General features: G+C 36.6%; 1 protein-coding gene across 13 annotated transcripts in view; it reads right to left on the bottom strand.

Annotated features, from left to right (window-relative positions):
- SOX6 (SRY-box transcription factor 6) overlaps positions 1-19,570 on the bottom strand; it is a 375,354-nt gene that overhangs the window by 277,972 nt on the left and 77,812 nt on the right. Inside the window, exon 4 of one of the 13 annotated variants that reach the window (XM_082059008.1) lies at positions 10,320-10,534. The exons of the other annotated variants lie outside the window; for them this stretch is intronic. The gene's annotated coding sequence lies outside the window, so the exon portion shown is untranslated. The remainder of the gene's footprint in view (positions 1-10,319; positions 10,535-19,570) is intronic. 13 annotated transcript variants of the gene reach the window in all.

Here is a 19,570-nt window from a genome sequence, read left to right as displayed (position 1 = left end):
TCAGCATTTAACTTACACTTTTCCCACTAGTCAAAATTTCCCTATCAGTATTGCCTAATGAAAGGGGCACACAGAGGAGAGAGGCATATTTCTGACTCAGTACCTGGTATGCTGATTACCTTTTTATGCCTTGGTTTACCCATGTGTAAAACAAGGGAAACAAAACTTTTATAAATCACCTTTCTAAACTGCTTTGAGATCTGCTGATAAAAAGAGGGAATGAGGGAAACTGCATGTCTAAGGATTCTGAAACAGGGAATACTTGAAAAGAAAACACTAAAAATAACATAAAGGTCCAAAGGGTTTGGGTTGTGGGTTTGGGTTTTTTTCCTTTCTCTAATGTCAGAGCTTTCAATACCCAATCAGCCAGTCATATTACTGCATTGTTTTATTATAAAGTGGATCAGAACAGACGAATTAATCAAGTCAGGACAGTGAGTGCACTTTGTTTACATGCTATATCCTGTAGATATCTTTCCTAGGTTCAGACTGAAATCCGGCTCCAGCTGCAACAGCTTTCAGGCTGACAAATCTTCCTGGAGCTGTGCCACACAGTGTTTCAGACCTGGAAGGTGCTGCAAGTAGACACTCTTGCTACACTTCTTAAAACCCCATATATCACATTTTCACACATTAAACATCCCTCCAATGGTATACCTGTTGCAGCTTAATGATATGCACCATCCAATCTTTGGGCATTCATTTCTTCTGCTCATATAATTACCAGAAATTTAAATCTTTCTTTTCTAAAGAGTGGAATTAAAATATATAACCTATTAGAAGGAGGATACTCTTAACTACAGTATAGAGACTCATTTATATTTCACTCTCAAAGAGCTTAGGGTAATAGATTTTGAAAATATGTCAATTTTGATATATATTAATATTTTGGGATGTATCTAAATCTTTACAAAATTTCCACTGCTGGCACAGCTAAAATCACTGTCACACTGATGGGAACTAAAGCAGTTCAGTAAGAAAAGTAATGCAAATAATTTGAACCAGCTAAATTTTTTTAATTATTGTAATCAATTCAGTGTTGCACCAAGCTAAATTAGCGTGGTTATAAAAGTCTTGCTGGTGGTCACGGAGAATGAGCTGTACAATTGCCTTTTTTCTTCAACATTTGTGAAGAATACGATTATCTTAAATGGGTTTTGAAAATACAGTTTTTCTGACTTCTCATAGATATCTAATATCTTATATATACATGCATATATGCCTATGTGCATGCAGACATATGTACGTATATATACCTACATGTACAGTTATTTTTACGCAAAATCCTTAGATCGTATTCTCAGCCTTTTCTTCAGAGCCCACCAGTGAGAGCAGATGGAAATACGTGGCCATTTCTCAGCTCTGGTAGCTCAAGAGGACACCACAAGGTGCAGGACAGCGCAGGTGCCGCAGGTGAGTGGCCTCAGGGAACGACAGATGGTTTGGCAAGAGGAGGGAGCAGAACTAACAGGAGGAGAATTAGAAGAGCAACAGCTTGGGAGAGCTCAGGGACTCCCCACAAAACCCTGGGAACTTTGCCGGGCATCTGCATTTGATAGGAAACACTGGTAAGCACATCCTTCCGATGGACTACTTCAGATTAGACAAGAGATGTGAGAAACGGAAGAATTAAATAGATACATTTGTATAGAGGTTCAACATAATAACATGCAAAGTGATTATCTTAAATCCTAGAGAGAGAGCATTTTGCTCTATTTTCCCCTCCTCAAGCCTGCACCTTTTGTCAAAGTGAAATGCATAGTCAGCCCTCACTTGGTAAAATATTTGTGTTGCCATGCAGTTAAACAAATGTTTTTTTCATTTTCTTTTAAAAGAGCCTCCCACCCATGTTTCTCTAAACAGTGGCACATAGTCCAGCTGGATAACATGTACAAGCTGAGCAGTAAAGTCTCTCTCCTCTTGCCCCCATTAAAAGGGTCCTTTTCTTGTTTCATCAGCCAGAACACATGAGGAAATAATAGGACTTCAAAAATAATGGAGGACATCTGAAAGGAATTCTGATTCCATAATATTCCCACATTCCACTATAACTCACAGCATCTGATCGGCATTCAGCATAATAGTTTTAGCACAGGCAAGTGCAGAAGATCGAGGCAATCTTTTCTCATTTCTTTTACACACTGATATTCAAAATCCCATTGTGTGCTCTTTCTCCTCTATTTTTATTCTTCCTGATTCTTTGTATGAAATATGAAGAACTCACAAGTACGATTATCAAATTTATGGTGTGTGCTTGCTACACCTCACATCATAGTCTCACAGTTGTTTGCCCTGCAGTATGAAAGATTTACATAGCATTTAAATGGAAAAGATCTATACAAACTATAGTTAAAATATTATTACATTTATATGTTTTTCGATATGAACTAGTAAAAAAAATAATTTTTTATTCCACTTTAGGGCAACATTTTACTACAATTAAATGAAAAGGCTTAGCTCTGCTACTTCTTTGAAAAGAATCATGACCAAAAATACACAATTTTAGGAAATAATACTGGAAGATGATAAAGAAAATCTCTCTACTTCCATATGAGGCAATATCACAACTGAAATATATCTTGTTGGTATTTAAAATCTGAACATATTCCCTTCTGTAATTCTTTCATCTGTGTGCACAATTTATACAGGATCTTTGAGAGAGAAAAGAATGAAGCACTTGCCTTTAATCCCGAGGGGTTTTTATGTGGTGTTGGTTTTGTTGGGTTTTTTTAATTCATTATACTCTCCCTTTCCCATCACTGGTGACCATCACTGCAGCACCATACCTCCAGCTGTGAGCTTGAACATACAGCTCCCTGAAGGCAAAACAAGTGCTGCTTTGCTGGTTTAAAACAAGGGACATTGGAAAGGGGGAGAAAGCTTAAGCTTCCATTCCTTTTGAATTTCAGTGTCACCTCTGTAATGGAGTATATGACACGGCAACCTAGACAATACGACAGATTACAGAAAAAGCTGCAGCAATTAAGATTACAGAAAATTATCAGATATTTTAGCAGCAATTTAATATTCTGTCACCTTTGGAGGGAAAAACTCTTTAAACCATGTTTTAAATGGTTTATGGTTTTACATATTTTATAAAGTGTACACCTAATTTGTGAAGGTTTTTTTGTTACAGAGCACAAGACGAAATCTTATGTACCTGATGTTACTCCTCTCAGGGAGGACTATTGCCTAAGAGGAGAGGAATTCTCTCTTGCAGGAAATCCAGTGCATGTTAGACAGCGACAGATAGAAGGACAGATGGAAAGAAGGAAGAAAGGAGTGTAAATATCAACAAGTAAAAGCATAGAAGATTACTTTGGCACTTGTGCAACAGTTACAGAAAAAGAATTTAAAAGGAAACTATTATTTTTTTTCTCTTCGTGAAGGCCAGAGTACACATTTTATTACAGAGAGCGCTGACTTAATTTTCCAGACTCAGCCTGAGACAACAGCAGCTGAGTACAAGCTAAGCAGAGGAGTCTAAAATTAGTATTTTTGAAAGTCTTTTTATTCTCATAAAATTTGTACATTAAAAATGACATTTTAAAAGGTTACTTCTGCAGAGAGGAATGAGCAGCTATCAAAATCTAAAAACACCAATCAAAGGTAAACGTGTTTCAAACCAAACTTTGGTTAGCACAGACTAGGCGCCACACCAAACAGCGGTGCAGAGCAGGAGAAACCTTTGATAAAAATTAAAAATTAGGTAAATCTTGTAGTATTATTGCATCAAAGCTGTAGTTTAGACATTTTAATGTTAACTGCTAAATGGTCAGCGTTATTCTACGTTATTAGCCATGGTAAGTAGCTGTCCTACAACTTCAAACAAATTATCAATTCCAATTGAGCAGGTTTGTGAAACAGCCAGAGAAAAAGGCTTTCTTTTAAACTTGGCCTGTTTTATTTTTCTGCCCTAATATAGAATACACCTTATTCTGTACAGATTCTATACGATTTAGGGTAAGAAAAATGCAGCTACTCATTAACACAAGTCAACAAGTGTATTAAAACTACATTTACCCCAGTCTTATATATATAAGTTTGTTTTATCTATCACACACAGCTGTAAGTAGAAGAGACAAGTTAGTCCAAGGACATAATGTCTTTCAGGCTCTATAGCACTTAGCAAGTTACTGGGCCTCCAAGGCCTAACAGATTTAACCAAGACTTTTCACACAATCAGGTAAAGAGAGATAGGCCAGTCAGCAGATGTCCCATTCCGATAACAAAGAGAATATTTTAGTGACAATGTGAGAAAACAACAGTAAAAATGGTAGAGAAACCCACTGAACCGTAGCACTCTTTTTTTTCTTGATTAAGAACTATCGACTGGAGTTTGACTATGACATTGACTGCAGTCTTCAGCAAAGGGAAACTCAGGCATACAAGCTTTGTCACAAGAAACCCAAATAAACTGTTATAAGAATTGACTACATCAGTGCTGGGCAATCTTCTATACTTTGATTTCCTCTATGGATTCAGGATGAATTCATACATGAACTGTTGAAACACTGGGCTAATAGACAAAAGATTCTTGTCATGCATGTCATCACTAAATTGATCTACAACAAAATGTTGCTGCGTTTGTACTTTTAGTTTCACCTCAACATAATGTAAGTATTTAGTGCTCTCAAGTCTGAGTTAGCAATATTAAAACTTGCAAACAAGCAATATCTATTAGTACCCAAACTGGCTACAGTCAGTTGCAAACCAACAAAGAGGTGGTGTGAACAAAGCCAGTTATAGCATTTGTTAGGGTCACTTCAGTTCTTCAAGTGGCTCTTAGAGTCCATTACCTCAGCTAAATACGCTCAGCAAACCATAATAATGATGGAGATAACCCATCTGAAGAAACCAATTTGAGGTGTGGTTTTGAATTTGATTCAGGGAAAAGATGACTACACACCCCATGCTCTTGCTCTTCTCTAAGGCCAAGTTTAAATAAAGAAGAATACTTTTCAGTTATCTTGGACCACATTTCAATGGCAAGGGAACTGTGAATGAAAAAAAGTTTACAAAGAAGACTGTTAAACATTAAAGTATAGTACAATCACTGTATGAATTAGTCATAGCCAGTTTAGACACTGTCCAACCCACTTTCCAACCATCTGCAACAAATGTGCTCCATTAAAACAGAACCATATGGAAAACAAGCTAGCAATTAACACAGCTTCTATGCATACCTCTAATACAGCACAGATTTCAAACTTTGAGTGAAACTGACTGCTGAATTACTTCCATATTGCTGCTGTTTAGACCTTGGCAACACATATTTATCCTCACTCACTACAGTATGTCATCCCAAGATACTGCTATATCATCAAAATAAGCATGAAAAAACCACCCACAACTGAGCCACTCATTGTGGTTTATAGCCTCTGTTAATAAAATATTTGCAGATCAAAGTATAACAGACTTTTTCAAAGATGCATCATATGTTACTTACCAGTCATTATCAAAACTAATAGCTAATGCAGGGAAAATCAATTCATTTAATTGCTAACTGGTAATATCTTGTACTATTAAACAAAACTGCTTCAGGTTTGAGTAGCTTTCTCCCCTTCCAGATTATTTGAAGTACTAGAGATGCTGCACTTAACACTGTTATCATTTCTCAATACAAAGGGGACATGCAGAAATTCTAGTTTCAAAATTCAGAGCCCTTAAAAATGCTCACGGAGAGTAATATTTCAGTTATTCTTCTTTAATAAAATAAGGATTCTAGAATAACTCATAACTGTATCTGTTTGAGTGTACAAGATCCAGAAAGTGAAGCTTACTGTAAACAAAAAGCTGATCATAAGCAAAAGATTTTGATTCCTCATTCAAAGTAAAATGTAAGTGCTCACTACATACTATGTGTCCTTTTTGGTCCGGTCCGTCAGAGCTCTTCACTTTAAAAAACTGTCTCTTTAATTCAGCATACAGACATTTGCTCTCTTACGCTTGACAGTTCAGTCCATGAGGTTTGGTAAATGCAGAAGCGCCACAGAATCATGTAGGTTGGCAGGGACCTCTGGAGGTCATCAAGTCCTGCCTCCAGCTCCCAGCAGCTCAGATTGCTCAGGTACTTCTTCGGTCAAGTTTTGAATATGTTCAAGGAGGGGGAAATTGTAAAGAAAACCTAAATACCGTACTAGGAAAAAAATACACCTACACAATAAAAAACTTGCTGGGTATTTAAAACATGATATTTCCAATGCAAATTAAGTTGCTTTAAATAATGTAATCTTAAAATTGGGGGAATTCATATTTGTTTCTTTAAATAACCAGTATTTATATAATTAAACAGAGAACATCATAAAGCAAAATAATTCTGCTTCATTAAAGCTCCTGTATTTCCTCAGTTACCCAGGACAAAGCGAAAAAAACAACTACAGACATCACTTTGGTATAGAGTTTTGAATTTTCCAAAGTGGAGTTATGGAAGAGATTAATTCCATTAAATATTACCTCAGTACTGACACAATTTCAAAAGCACTGAAATGTTTAAAGCAGCCTTTCATGACTCTAGATCAGCTGTGGGCCACACTGTTTCCAAAGACCCACGATAAAACATGAAGAGCCTGGAAACTAAAGATTTAGAGGCAGAATTCCCCACGTGAATTTAATTCTGTTCACACAGAAGTTTCTCCCCCATTAAGCAGAAAACAAGAAGAAACTGTAAAACAAGGTCTGCATTTCTTCCTGGGTGCTTTTCACACCTTCAAAGGTTTCAATACTGACAGTATTACTAGAGCCCTATGGCAATAATGCACTGTCCAAGTGTAATACATTGACGAAACTATACAGTTCGGCTATTACTATGTATGTCCGTAACTGCTGGTTTGTTTTGTCCTTAGAATTGTCAATTATAATAGATATATAGAAGACCATATGATGTTTGGTGGTGGATTTTAAGTACCAGCATTTCAAGTCATGTAACTATACTCCAATTTTCAATTCTTTCAAAAAGGAAAGTTCTAGAAAACCTTGTCCTGAAGATGTCCTTGCACATATGACACACCCACAGGCTTATGCACAGTAATAGAAATAGAAGGATATAAACATGCATCATTTAAAAATTCATGGTTTGGGGACACACTATCAGCAATACTTGAATATCTAATACAAACAATAACTCATTTTGTCTTAAAAATATGCCCATAGCATCTGAAAGAGCTGAAGCAGCATTAAATGGTATCCTGAATAACGACATTTTGGTTTAATAAAAAGAAGGTTTCAGTGAGAACCATATTAAACATCAGTTTGCAAATATGACTTTAAATAAACCATACACATGTATCAAAAACTGGCCTTCTGCCACTATATTTATTTTCTACATTCATTAGGTAAATGATATATTGCCAAAAAGTCCAAAAATATTCAAATGGTATTAGGACTGCAAAAAATGCAATGCTTTGGAATTAGTCCCTAAACCTCCTGCATCCCCCATAAATTCTGCCTAATTAAATTCCTACTATGTTATTCCTCCTGTTTTCCTCACAGCTGTTTTATATATTTTCACCTGTTTCACTTCCCTTTTTGTTCAAGTAACAAAAAAAGCTTAACCTTGCTTGATTGACAGAAAGAAATAACAATATTTAATTAACATCACTTCATATGTGACAAATCTTAGAACTCTGCTCAGTCAATAAGGCTCTATGAAAGTATTCCCCCAACATTTTTAAAAGCTTTTTAAGAAATCTCAGAACACTGTGTTCTTAATTCAAAAGCACATGCCGAGTTAATTATGGTCTTATGCTTTGACCAAAAGTAGGATTTGTGGGATTTTCTTTTTCGTAAGTCAAAGGATTCAAAAGTAATTTATGAATGATACTGAAATAATGCACGAATTAGCTGCTAACATGCTGTTAGTTTCAAGCGTTATTTTTTTTTTTAATGTACTGGGAGGGTCAGCATTAAAGTCATGCTGACTTGAAACTCTATTTATACTAAAAACTATGTTAACTAAACAATCATGCTATTTTACGGTCCTCCTACTTGGTTTTAGATTATTGCTCTTGACTAAGTTACTTGTTTAAGAGTTTTCAGTGCAATTTCTGCCAATTTCAATACAGATGTTTCCATAGCTAAACAAATACCATAACAGTGTCACATATACTCTCCCTAGAGTTACTATTTCCTTATGAAAATCATGTTCAATTCATGTTCCCATATCTGTGTGAGCAGTTATACTATGGATGAATAACATCCACATTCTCATATCTTATGGTTTGTCTGTTTAATCAGCTTGTTTTACCATGATCTTGTTATTACTAACATATTTTCAAAAGGGTCACAAACGGTTCAAGGCACGTACCTCAGGTGTGTGTATGTGCTCACAAATGTAAAATGGCCACAATTTAGTAAGATCTATCAAAAGTATTGCTATCTATTTCTCAGTTGGATTTTAGAGAGCTTCCAATTTCCTGTAGATTATTGATTTAAAATGTGACTTCACGTTCTAACTCACATGGGATCAGCACCACTTCTCTCCCATACAATAGCTGAAAGGCAGAAAGGGCGCTTGGGCTGAAGCAGCCTATGGAAGGAAAAGCCACGGACAGTTTTCTTCCCGACTTTCCCCTTCCCTTTGGGATGTGTTCTTCAACTGACAACAGCAGCCTGAGCCAGGCAGAGGCCCAGAAAGTCCCACTGCAAGGCCTTGCCCAGCCCCAGCCAAACCCTTACCCAGTCCTGGCTCAGTTCATGACCAAGCTGAATTTCCCTGAATTTTTCCTGCTATTCTAAGTGTTTCTACATTAACTTCTTTTTTATCGCTAACAATAAACACTAATAACCATAAGCATTAGTCCAAAGTATTCTGACAATCATTTGTGTTAGGATAATTTTAGTACCCTATAAAATTATTTCGGCAAGATAAAGTTCTCTGAGAAACGGGAATTGATTATTCTCTGAGAACAAGGTATGTGGAAGATTAATATGCATAGGGTTTTGCCACAGTATTATGAACCCTTGCCTAACACTTTCAAATCCATTCTGCCCACTTTACACCTCTTGCCACAGTGACTAAATGAACTCCATATGACTATTTAGTTATTTGCAGGGGGAGTGTATATTTAAATCAACCAATGCAAAATGTGAAGTCACTTCTGCACTATCCATTCAGCAAATAAATATGATCTAAAAGTAATGTATTCTACAGCTCATATTTCTACTGCATAATTTCATAGGTTTTGAAAATGTCTTCAGCATGTTCAGTCATCAGTAAGGTCAGGGTTGCCAGTGGCACAATTCCAAAATTGAATTTTTTGCTAAAATAATGAGGAGAAGTAACATAGATTGTGATACAGAATTAAGGCAGAGGCCATGCCCATTCAGTGTCAGGGAAGAGTACAGCCCAGTGACCAAAAGGGAATAATGCAAAAGCAGTATAAATTTAGTGACAGGTGAGTTTGGGACATGAAGCCTACATGGTGAGAAAGGACACTTGGGTGGCCACAGTCAGGAACCACATGATAGGAAGTTCCAGCAACTGAGGCAGAAGCCTGTTAAAAGAAGATGCTGACTTTCAGCTACACCACCCTCACTGGCTAAGTTTTGGGGCTAAGCATCTGTTGTTCATTGTTGGAACTTATATTTGCCTTTAACAGCATGTACTTTAAGTGGAAACCAAAATGGAGAATTCAAGCTTAGGAGTTCCCCCACTGAAAAGAGATCTTACAATAAAACATAGAAATTCAACTAAGTTATACCAAGAGGTTATCAATGAAAAAAGCTAAGGCAGAAAGGACTGCAGAGAAGTCCGTTCATATGGCTGGTCACTAAGGCAACTAGTTTTTAAAATAATTATCAAACATTACCACCTAAATAACCAGTTTTATCGCTCTTCTAAGATTTGCTGTAAAGAGCAAAGCTGAAACAAGAAAGCTTCAAAGTGGACATAAGGAAAATCTTTTTCGCCATTAGGAGAGACAAGCAGTGGGACAGGCTGCAGAGGGAGGTTGTGCTGTCTCTGCCCTTGGAAGTTTGTCAAGACCCACCTGGATAAAGCCCTGAGTAACCTGGCCAGACCTTACAGCTGACCCAGCTGTGAGCAAGAGGTTGGACCAGAGACCTATTGAGGTCCCTTTCAATCTGAATTATCCTACAATCTTCATCTTGAGGTACATATCGGACAAATGTGACTGAAAAACACTATGACACTGCGATGGATACAAATACATAGCTACCTGAACAACAGTGCTTTTTTTTTTTCTGAAGTTCTGCACAGAGTAATATGAATATGACCGCTGTGAATACAGTGGAAAAGCAAAAATAAATTTGTTCATAATATTCCTGCTACCATACTCTCCAGCCACCAGTAAATGTACCATTGCAGAATCATCAGTGTACAAAGCCTTGATGGTTTTGGAGAAGATGCAGAGAATGACACAGGAGAGTACACTGACTGATGAGTAACGTGGCTAATCCTGGTATATAGACTGGAATCTGAACCAGGCTTTCAGACAGCAACAGATGTTCTAAGACTTCAGACAGCTGGCCACAGCTTCCACTGGTGTGCTTGCAACAGCTACACACGGGAGGGCTGTGGAAATAAGAGATCTAGGTAGTATTGCAAGATCTCTGCATATCTGTGAGATCTCTCTGGTTCTGGGAAAAAGAAGGTACCTTCATGTTGCAGCTCATTTTGGCATACAAAAATGATGCAGTGCTAACATTCCGAAGGACTAAACCAGTGCCCCTCACACTGTGTGTGGCTGCTACAAACACACTAGCTCCATTGAATCAATAATGCTCCTTTGAGGACTACTACTTCTACAGCCAAAGTTGCTGTTGCCTTATGTTTTCTGCCCTTTACCCACTAATTTTTACGTAACAATATACCTCAGTGGGTCACAGGCCTGACTGAGTCCTGAGTGCTCAGAAACAACACCCAAGTTTTATGTGCTCATCTTTTTTTTGATGGAGCTGTACCTTCCTTCCATTTTGCTATTCATACTCTCAGACCACCATCTTACATATTTTATCACTGGAGTTATTCTCAAGATTGTCAGCCTTTTGGAAGTAATTTCTTCTTCCATTGCACAGATCCACAGGGAGAACTTAGCCTTTATAGCGAAAATCCTAATGCCAAAATTTACTTTTTCAAATTAAAACTAGATTCGATAGTCAAGCTATTTACATTGTATTTTGAAACTCCTTGAACAAAGTCTGCTGAACAAGGATGCATGGAGTATTTAGTATCTATTTATATCACTAATAAGATCTCCTCAAGAAATTCAAACCTCTTATAAATTGGTCAGAAGTAAATTTCAGCTAAATGCCTTAAAAAAATCTTTTTATGAAAGTCATATATAAGATTTATTTTTCCTCTTCTTGTATCCAGATATTTCAGTGTAAATAACTACTCACAGTGAGAAGAACACATTCTTCAGCTAAGTATTTGTTATGAAAAGGACATTATATAAAGACTTCCATATTAAGGTGTGGTCCAGTGACTCTAATCATTGCTCTAACATTGACTCCTTGTCTTGTTAGTAAAAACTAATCCCACGTGTAAAAAGATTATTTTTTTACGTTAGCATTTAGTGTCCTTGTTATAAAATAAACCTTCCTTGTTCCTGTATGTTTCCTATGACTTGATAATCAATTAGCTTAATCTTCTTTATATTTACATGGTTCCTTATTAACTCTACCTTTGTTCTCTGCTCTAATACTGTAAGATCCTCCTGAATGCCACTTCTGTCCTTTTCATCTATAGCAACTGCTCCACTCGAATACATAATGACCTTCAGCCTGATCTGATCTTCTCTAGTCTTAGCTGCTACCCTTCCCTCAGAGCTCTCCCCCCCATTCCAGGCAACCACTGTTCCTTTCACCAATCTACTGTTTCCACCCATTCCCCTCTTTTGGCAGGAACTCAGATTTCACCTCTTAGCAGAGCCTGATGGATCTCATGGCTTTACTGCCTTAACTGATACTTCCACAAACTTCATCCTACTTCTCCCTATAGCTGGGCAGTTAGCAAGTTTTTTAGACAATTCTTCATTCCTGTTCTTCAACATCTCTGAAAACTACCCTTTCTTCTTTACATCTACGGCTGAAAAGCTGTAAATGAAGCTTTAACTATTCCAGACTCTTCCTCTTAGTGCCTTCTGTCAAATTCTGTTTCTTGGAGTAGTTAGAATTTCTTTTATACTTCCACGCATCTGAATTCTGAAACAACACTTAACAAAGACAACATCTGTGTATTACAAAGCTGGGACTCTTGAAGGACTTCACTTGGCAGTCCTGCACAGAATGAACATACTGAAATAGAAATTCCCAAAGGCAACATATCAAAAGTCATAAATGCCCAGAATCATTTGTGTGAGTTTCAGCGCCTATACTGATAATTCATTGCCTTCTTCTTGGCAAAAATCTGCCTACACCAAGTACATCAAGGAATTTCAAAGTTACAGCATATGCATTCTGGTTTTAGTTAGAACTCAACAACGTAGTAGAAATGGAAGCAAGCATCTGACTGTCACTACAGAGGCCAGCATCTGAGTGGAAGAGTTCTTTCGCAGGAAGTTGGTTCAAATAATTTCTTCCCTGTAATTTCAGTTGAAAGTGTAAACCAGAGTATGTAATTAACTCAACGGTGAAGACCTTATAGCACCTCTCTCCAAACTGTAAACACGCCACAACACAGAATCACCAGTGCTGTGGTACTTGCATCCCCACTTTAAAAATACGTGTGTTCAAACTAACCATTGCACCCTTCTGAATTTGTAGTTTGCAGCACAGGCACAGAGCACTAGAGGAAACAGGAAACACTGTGCTAACATGGCTCTAGTATTGATGAATAAAAACCATAACCCCCAGGCTAAGCTGCCAAATAAGTAGTGAATTAATTTCTGTAAAGTACTCCAGTATTACAAAGGTGTGTTGAAAGGTGTCTGCTCATGTTTCAAATTAAACGCACTGCTGGTCAGCATTAGCACCTCAGCTTTGAACAGCAGCCATTTGCCTATAACACTTCAGGGGCTGGGAAAAACGGATTTGCCGTTCACACTGGAATAATTAGAACATGTCAGGAAGAATTAATTTCCTCATTTTTCAAAAGGATACACAGAAATTACCATGTTATTATATGACAGGGTCCCTTGGAGAATTGTATTAAATTTAATTTCTAGCGCAGCCCACACAACAAATTAAAGTCATAAATAAGATGGAAAGAAGCGGGACGCAGAGCATATGTTTATGGCAATGAGTGAAGCCAAGGGACCAGAAACAACTATCTTCATTTCATTTTATTTAAATCAGCCAGACACTGTGTATCTGAATGACAGCACTTGTTAATGGTGCTGAGATTATAGGCTTCTTAATTTTAGGAAACAGAAGCAGTCACTCAGTATTTGAAATGGTATTTTTTTCTACAATACAGATATTAGTTTAAAGTCGCTCCCTTTCAAGGCAGCTTCTCGTGGCCCTGCAGTAGCATGCTACATCATAACACGAGATGCACTTTTATTTGTAACTGATTGTTTTGTCTTAGTAACAGAGGAGAGTTTACAAGTATTTTTAAACAGAAATACAAAACCAGGGAAAAGTGACTGGTAATTGAGAGAACTAAATCTTTGGGTAGCCAGAATATTTCAAGAGTGAGAAAGATGATGGGAATAGCCAGTTACCACCATGGTTTTATTTGCAACATTATTTAACTGCCAGTATCTAAAATCATTTTGTAAGTTCAAGGAATCCCAAATGTTTTGATCGTACAAAAAAAGAAAAAAAAAAAAAAAATCAATGCAGCATTACTGCTTGCTAAAACTCCAATCAGATTAACCTCATAACAAGACATACCTCTTCTAACATGCCTCAAACTCTCAGTTCTCTCCTCAGACCAAGACAGCCCTATGAAGTCCTTGTGCCCCTTCAGTAAAGAGCTCTCACTCACAGGATTTATGGAAGTGGTCATTTTATACAACACTGAAGTTAACCCGACTGCGCTTTAATAACATTTATAAAAATTTAATAAATGTTCATAAAATATTAACGGTACTTTAACTTATTTTAATACCTCCTTCTATATTATTCTTTGTACATTTCAATTTTTAATTGTTGTGAAATTCATGCACTAAGATGTTAAAATCAGACAGAATTACACTGAACATCCCCTCCTGTCTCTATGCATCTGTAGCAAGTAAGAAGACTTCTTTCTTGTTCAAGCTTCTGTACATACAAGGGCATGACAAAGTGAAATACAGGATTTGATAAATTCTGGAACACAGGTTGGCATAATTACTACTCATCTGCACTGTGAAACTGCTGCCTACCTCAATATTGTATTAAATGTCCTTCGTTTTAAACCTCAGAAGCTTTTTCAGAAATGCTCACTAGTATTTCCCTTAAGAGGAAAGGAGTTGCTCTACAGTTACCAGAAGTGAAACGTGGGATAACAGGTCATAAGGAAAGTTAACAGAAGCATTCAAAATGAGTAAAGCATTTGGTATAAAAAGATAGACTGAAGTTTGCTTCTGGACAAGACATTAACCTTTTCTTGTTGACACCTGTAAAGTTTCTTTTTCACATAGGCATTTGCTGTGATACATGGAAAAAACCTAGAGAAATCCTTTGAATACACTAACAGTCGCACTACAAACTGCCAATATCCAGCTTGCAACCATTTTATCATGCTTGTTAGCTCAAGACAATCTTAAAGAGAAAAGAGAGTTTGCACACTTTCAGAAATAGCTGTCATGGACCTGAGCACTCCCCTGGGTGCAACAAACTTTAAATAATTTGTGAATCAATTAACTGGCGACTCTATACATAACACAGATTTCACACTCCCAGGTCACTGCATTATCAGCTTGATACAAATCATAACATTTTGGAGAAAAGTTCATAATTGAAATCATTAATTAATTTAACAGGAGCTTTTAGTTATGCATAGCATTACACAGCTGTAAAGGAGCAGACACCAATTAGTTGCTTCTCTGACAATTTTTTCTACTTGGTGGAAAACTTTTCAGTTTGTGAAGCATATTAGTCTCATGGTGTTCTATAGCTATTTGAAACTCAAAATACTCAAAATTATTTTATACAATTCTAATACGAGAAACTCAGGTACTGTGAGGGAGAATCAGCTATGACTTTGCAGCACCAGATATTATGTAGTTACTTGCATTCCTTTGGACTTAACAGAAAATAAAAATAATTATATTTAAATGGGGGTCAAATATGCATTACAGAAAAACAAATATAACCAGGACTCAAAATGATTGATTCATATTATTGAATTTGCTTCTTTCTAACATAGCTAATAAATGGTATATAAGAAGGCTGCAGCACTTACTTGAGAAACGCATCAGCATTATAGGAGGAGAAGCATTTGCAAAGCACATAATAAAGAGGGAAAGTTTTCCCTCCAAGTGACTTGGTGACAGCAGGTGTGCTACTACCTCTCCATAGAATTCCTTTACAATTATGAAAGGCTAATATAGAATTATGAGAAAGATTAAAATAATGGAAAGCACATTCTGCAGTGAGGCAGCAAGTGAAAAAAACAACAACTTTAGAACAGAATCTAGCTGTACATACGCACATGGAAAAGATAATACAATAACAGAATTTTTCAACCATAGGGAGAACCATGGCTGTAAACTTAGATTAAACCAATCAAAACTAGAATTATGTCACACATCTTAATAAGTGAGATAAATTAAACAGCAAAACAAATTAACAAAAGTTTCTGGTACATCTGCTGTCACTGTAAATTCTTCCATTCAGGCTACATCCCACAAAGATATAGCCTCTAGTCTACCCATAGCTAGGGGACCTTCGGAGCAGTTCTGTGCCTGCATTATGTAAGTCACACTAAATAATTACTATGGACCCTCTGGTCTTCGAAGTTATGAACCTATTAAAGTCAAAGTTTTTCAAACATGCATGTGGATTTTCACCACTGGACTTTCATGAAAGCGCTCAAGGAAACATCACAAATAATCTCCGGCCCATATTCACATACTCAAGCTCTTTGGATTAGTTTTTCCTGAAGGATGTACACCTAAATCTTTGAAAGTCCATAGTTTATAATAAATATAGAGATTGATTTAATGTAGTAATCAAGTCTGGATTAATTTGGTCTAAACTTTCTATCAGTGCATGAGGATTAAATATTTTCTGTCCTCTACCTTTTGTCTAAATTGTCCATTTAGAAAAAAAGCTACTGGCAGAGATACCTTCGGTTCAAAGGAGCTCTACTTCTAGTTGGAGGCTGTATATAATGCAATATAAATAAAATAATAACAATAGGAATTCAATAATGCCCATTTCAGTAATATCTTGCACCTTGGGGAAATCGCTTCGCAGTTCTTCAATCTTATGACATAGTAGTAAAGTGAACATTTAATGCACATTTGCCGATATGGAAACTGAGACATAGATGTGTTAAGCAGCTCACACAAGGACACGTGAACGGCAACACGGGGCTAATTTACAAGTCCTGCTTCCAAGTCTACTGAACCAGATTTAGCCTGTGTTGCATTTCAATATTGCCGTAGATGCTTTAAAGGAATATCTGATATCTGATTTTAATCAGTATAGGAATTAGTATTTTTAAAAGAAAATATAAGAAAGACTCTTTGTAGTAGGTGAAACCAATTTTTCAAAATATTACTTCACTTTATTTACCTTTGACAAATGTCACAAATTATTTCATTATCACATCAATTGGTTTCTAATTCATGATCCACCAAAAAAAATAAAGCCCACCCTCTCCCATCATCATGGGGACTTCACTTATCTTAAATACACTAACTAAAATGAAGTCTTTTCAGAAGAGTAAGGATTAATTAGATACTAAAAAATAAAATTTTTAAGAACTGAGAATAATAATAAAAAATAATCAGGTTTTGTACTTGCCTTCAGTTTAAGCTACCATGATTAAAAACTCATTTTTAAGTTTTTGCATATAGGACCTGAAATCAAAGGACCTGTTATGTTTTAAAATCATGTGTATATATATACATATGTGTGTTTTTAATTGGACAAGTTGTCAAACAATTCAGCAGACCATGGTGTGTATCAATTACTTTAGAGCAATTATTCAGCAGTCCTAGTTATTTAACCTTGATCATCTTCCTTTCTCTTCTTATCAATAAATTACTTTCTAAACACACCACCTAACAGGTCTGAAAGAAAACAGGACGTAGAAAATATTACATGAATCAGAAACCCTTTCGGTGATTCATATGGAGTGGTAATGTGAATCCATTGCTAAATACTCATCAGACCATCTCTCAGGGCCCTATTGGAAACGTTAAGTACATATTCGAACATGAGTAATTCTCTTCTGGTCCAACACAAACCCATCTCTATGCAGCCTTATGATATAATTTCAAAAACAAGTGGAAGTCAGCCGTCCTTACAGTTAATGTTATTTAAAAGCCTGGATTGCTTGCTATGTAGACATCAGCAGAACTGATCCCAAAATATCAAAGGGTTTAAGCAGTATAAGAGGAAAAGCTCCTTCCTGACAACAACAGAGACCACTGCTGCTTGCCCAGCCTGCTCTGGAGAGCATTAAGGAACTTGAAGTCTAAAGATAAGTCGGCATTGGTGGGGATTTCAACCATCTTAGAAAGTAACACGCTATGCAATGAGAATTCCTGGAAACTCACATGAGCCTCTGAATCAAAAATCTAAAGTACAATCTTACTCAAACTTCAGCCTTCAGAGACACAGCCAAGAAAATATACAGAAAATAGACCAAAAGAACAGAGATTTGACTCAAACCTTGGCTCCCTCCTTAGATGGAGGTCCACAGCAGAGAAGGAAAAATAATGTGAAGAAAAGCTTCACTGTGCTTTACAATTAATTCACTGATTGGCTGTATAAGAGTCCAGATGTTCCAGCTTCTGTAAGTATGAGCATGGCTCCAAATTAAATAGCTGAACTGCCAAAGACATTGGGAAACCCTAGCACTGTCAAACTGAAAAGGAATCTCTTCTATACCGCCCACTCTCTTCTCTGGCTGGAGGCACTACTACAGATTGCCTCTTGGAGATTTTTCCCTCTCTTAACAAATCAGAAATTCAGTCAAATTGCAATACCCTTATCGGGTTGGGAGATTACAACTTCCCATCACAGTAGGTATCACAAATGTTTGTCAATTTTTTCTTGATAAATCAATAGCAATTTTTCAAAATCATTTAATATACATATCTTATTTAGTCAGCAATTATCCTCAAATATTCTACCACTAGAACAATGGAAATACAGATTCCAGCAGGTCTGAGTGTTGTCACAAAACTTCAAGGATTCCTGTTTCCTATTCATGGCAGCCAGCTTTAAATCCGCTGTACTAATAGCAGTTTTTATAGTCTGAAGCAGATCTGTTGATGAGGTAAAAGGAAATTCTTACAGTATCAGAACTCTGGCCTTTTCCCTCTGTGAACTGAAATGTAGAAAATAAATCCTCATCAAAGATCTACAGATTATTGATGATCTCTGTCTTCAGTTATTACACACGATAACCACAAATACACTATTAATGAGTTTTCTGTTTTGTTATGAACACCATGTTGCACTCTCTAACCATAAAATTCACAAACTTCAAACAGGAGAGGATAAACAGCAATACATTTGTGCTCATCTGGGACTCAGTTTTATTTGTAGATCTCAAAGAACTTTGTAAAGGTGCCTTCTTTTTATAAGTGGCAAAACCCAAGCCCAGAGGGCTTATCTGAGCCATACAAGAACACACTAGGATACAGGAGAAAATAAAAGAGTGTCTAATTGGGCATCTGAATTAACAGCATAAATTATCCTACAAACAACAGAAATAGTGGAAGGCAATTCTTCACTTGAGCACATGGAACTGTCTGCTTTGGGTTTTCCACATCGCCTGTACGGCAACACTAATTCAGGCACATCACAGTCCTAAACTGACACACTGACTCCCTTGCTCCCATCACAATCTTTGAATCTTTCCTGAAGATCAAAGTGGTACTTCATCAAAGTTCAGAGAAACGGGTTAGGGGCAGGGGAAGGCAGTGCTTTTTGGTTGCTGTTGTTTTCCCTTGTTTTTAAATAGACCACCCAAATTTTGCGGACTTTATTATTCTAGAGCAGTACTTAATGTCTTCTTTATGTCAAGTGGTTGCTTTGGAATATATTGTATAACTAAAGTAGGGCAATAATTCAAATAAATTTAAATCCAGGAATTAATTGCTGGGCCTTAATCTTATTCAGTAAAACAAAGCTCCTCCCACAAGTTCTCCAGTCATTATTCTTTTATCTCCCACAATTTTACATTTCTTTGAATATCTGCAGCATCAATGAACCTTCACAATCTTATTTTTAAATAGTTTGTGTTTTCTTTTAGCCTTATACAAATTAACACATAGGCCAGTCTATCAACCAGTCTCAGCCCTTCTGGTCTGAAATTTTCCCTATGGAAAAGATTTAGACCAAGCAGGAGCCCCTACTTACATAATGAAAATCATATGAAGGACATGATACAACTCAGAATGTCATTTCCACTTCAAATAAGTCATGTTATGATTTGGCAGTTTTTTGTTAAGGCACAAGGAAAAAAAAAAAAATGTGTTCTAGAAAACAGGCTCTCAGT

Source organism: Streptopelia decaocto (genome assembly GCF_964273445.1).
Source record: "Streptopelia decaocto genome assembly, chromosome: 7".
In the NCBI taxonomy this organism is placed as follows: domain Eukaryota; kingdom Metazoa; phylum Chordata; class Aves; order Columbiformes; family Columbidae; genus Streptopelia; species Streptopelia decaocto.
The sequence above is the reverse complement of the archived record's forward strand: the minus strand, read 5'-3'. Positions and strand labels throughout refer to the sequence as shown.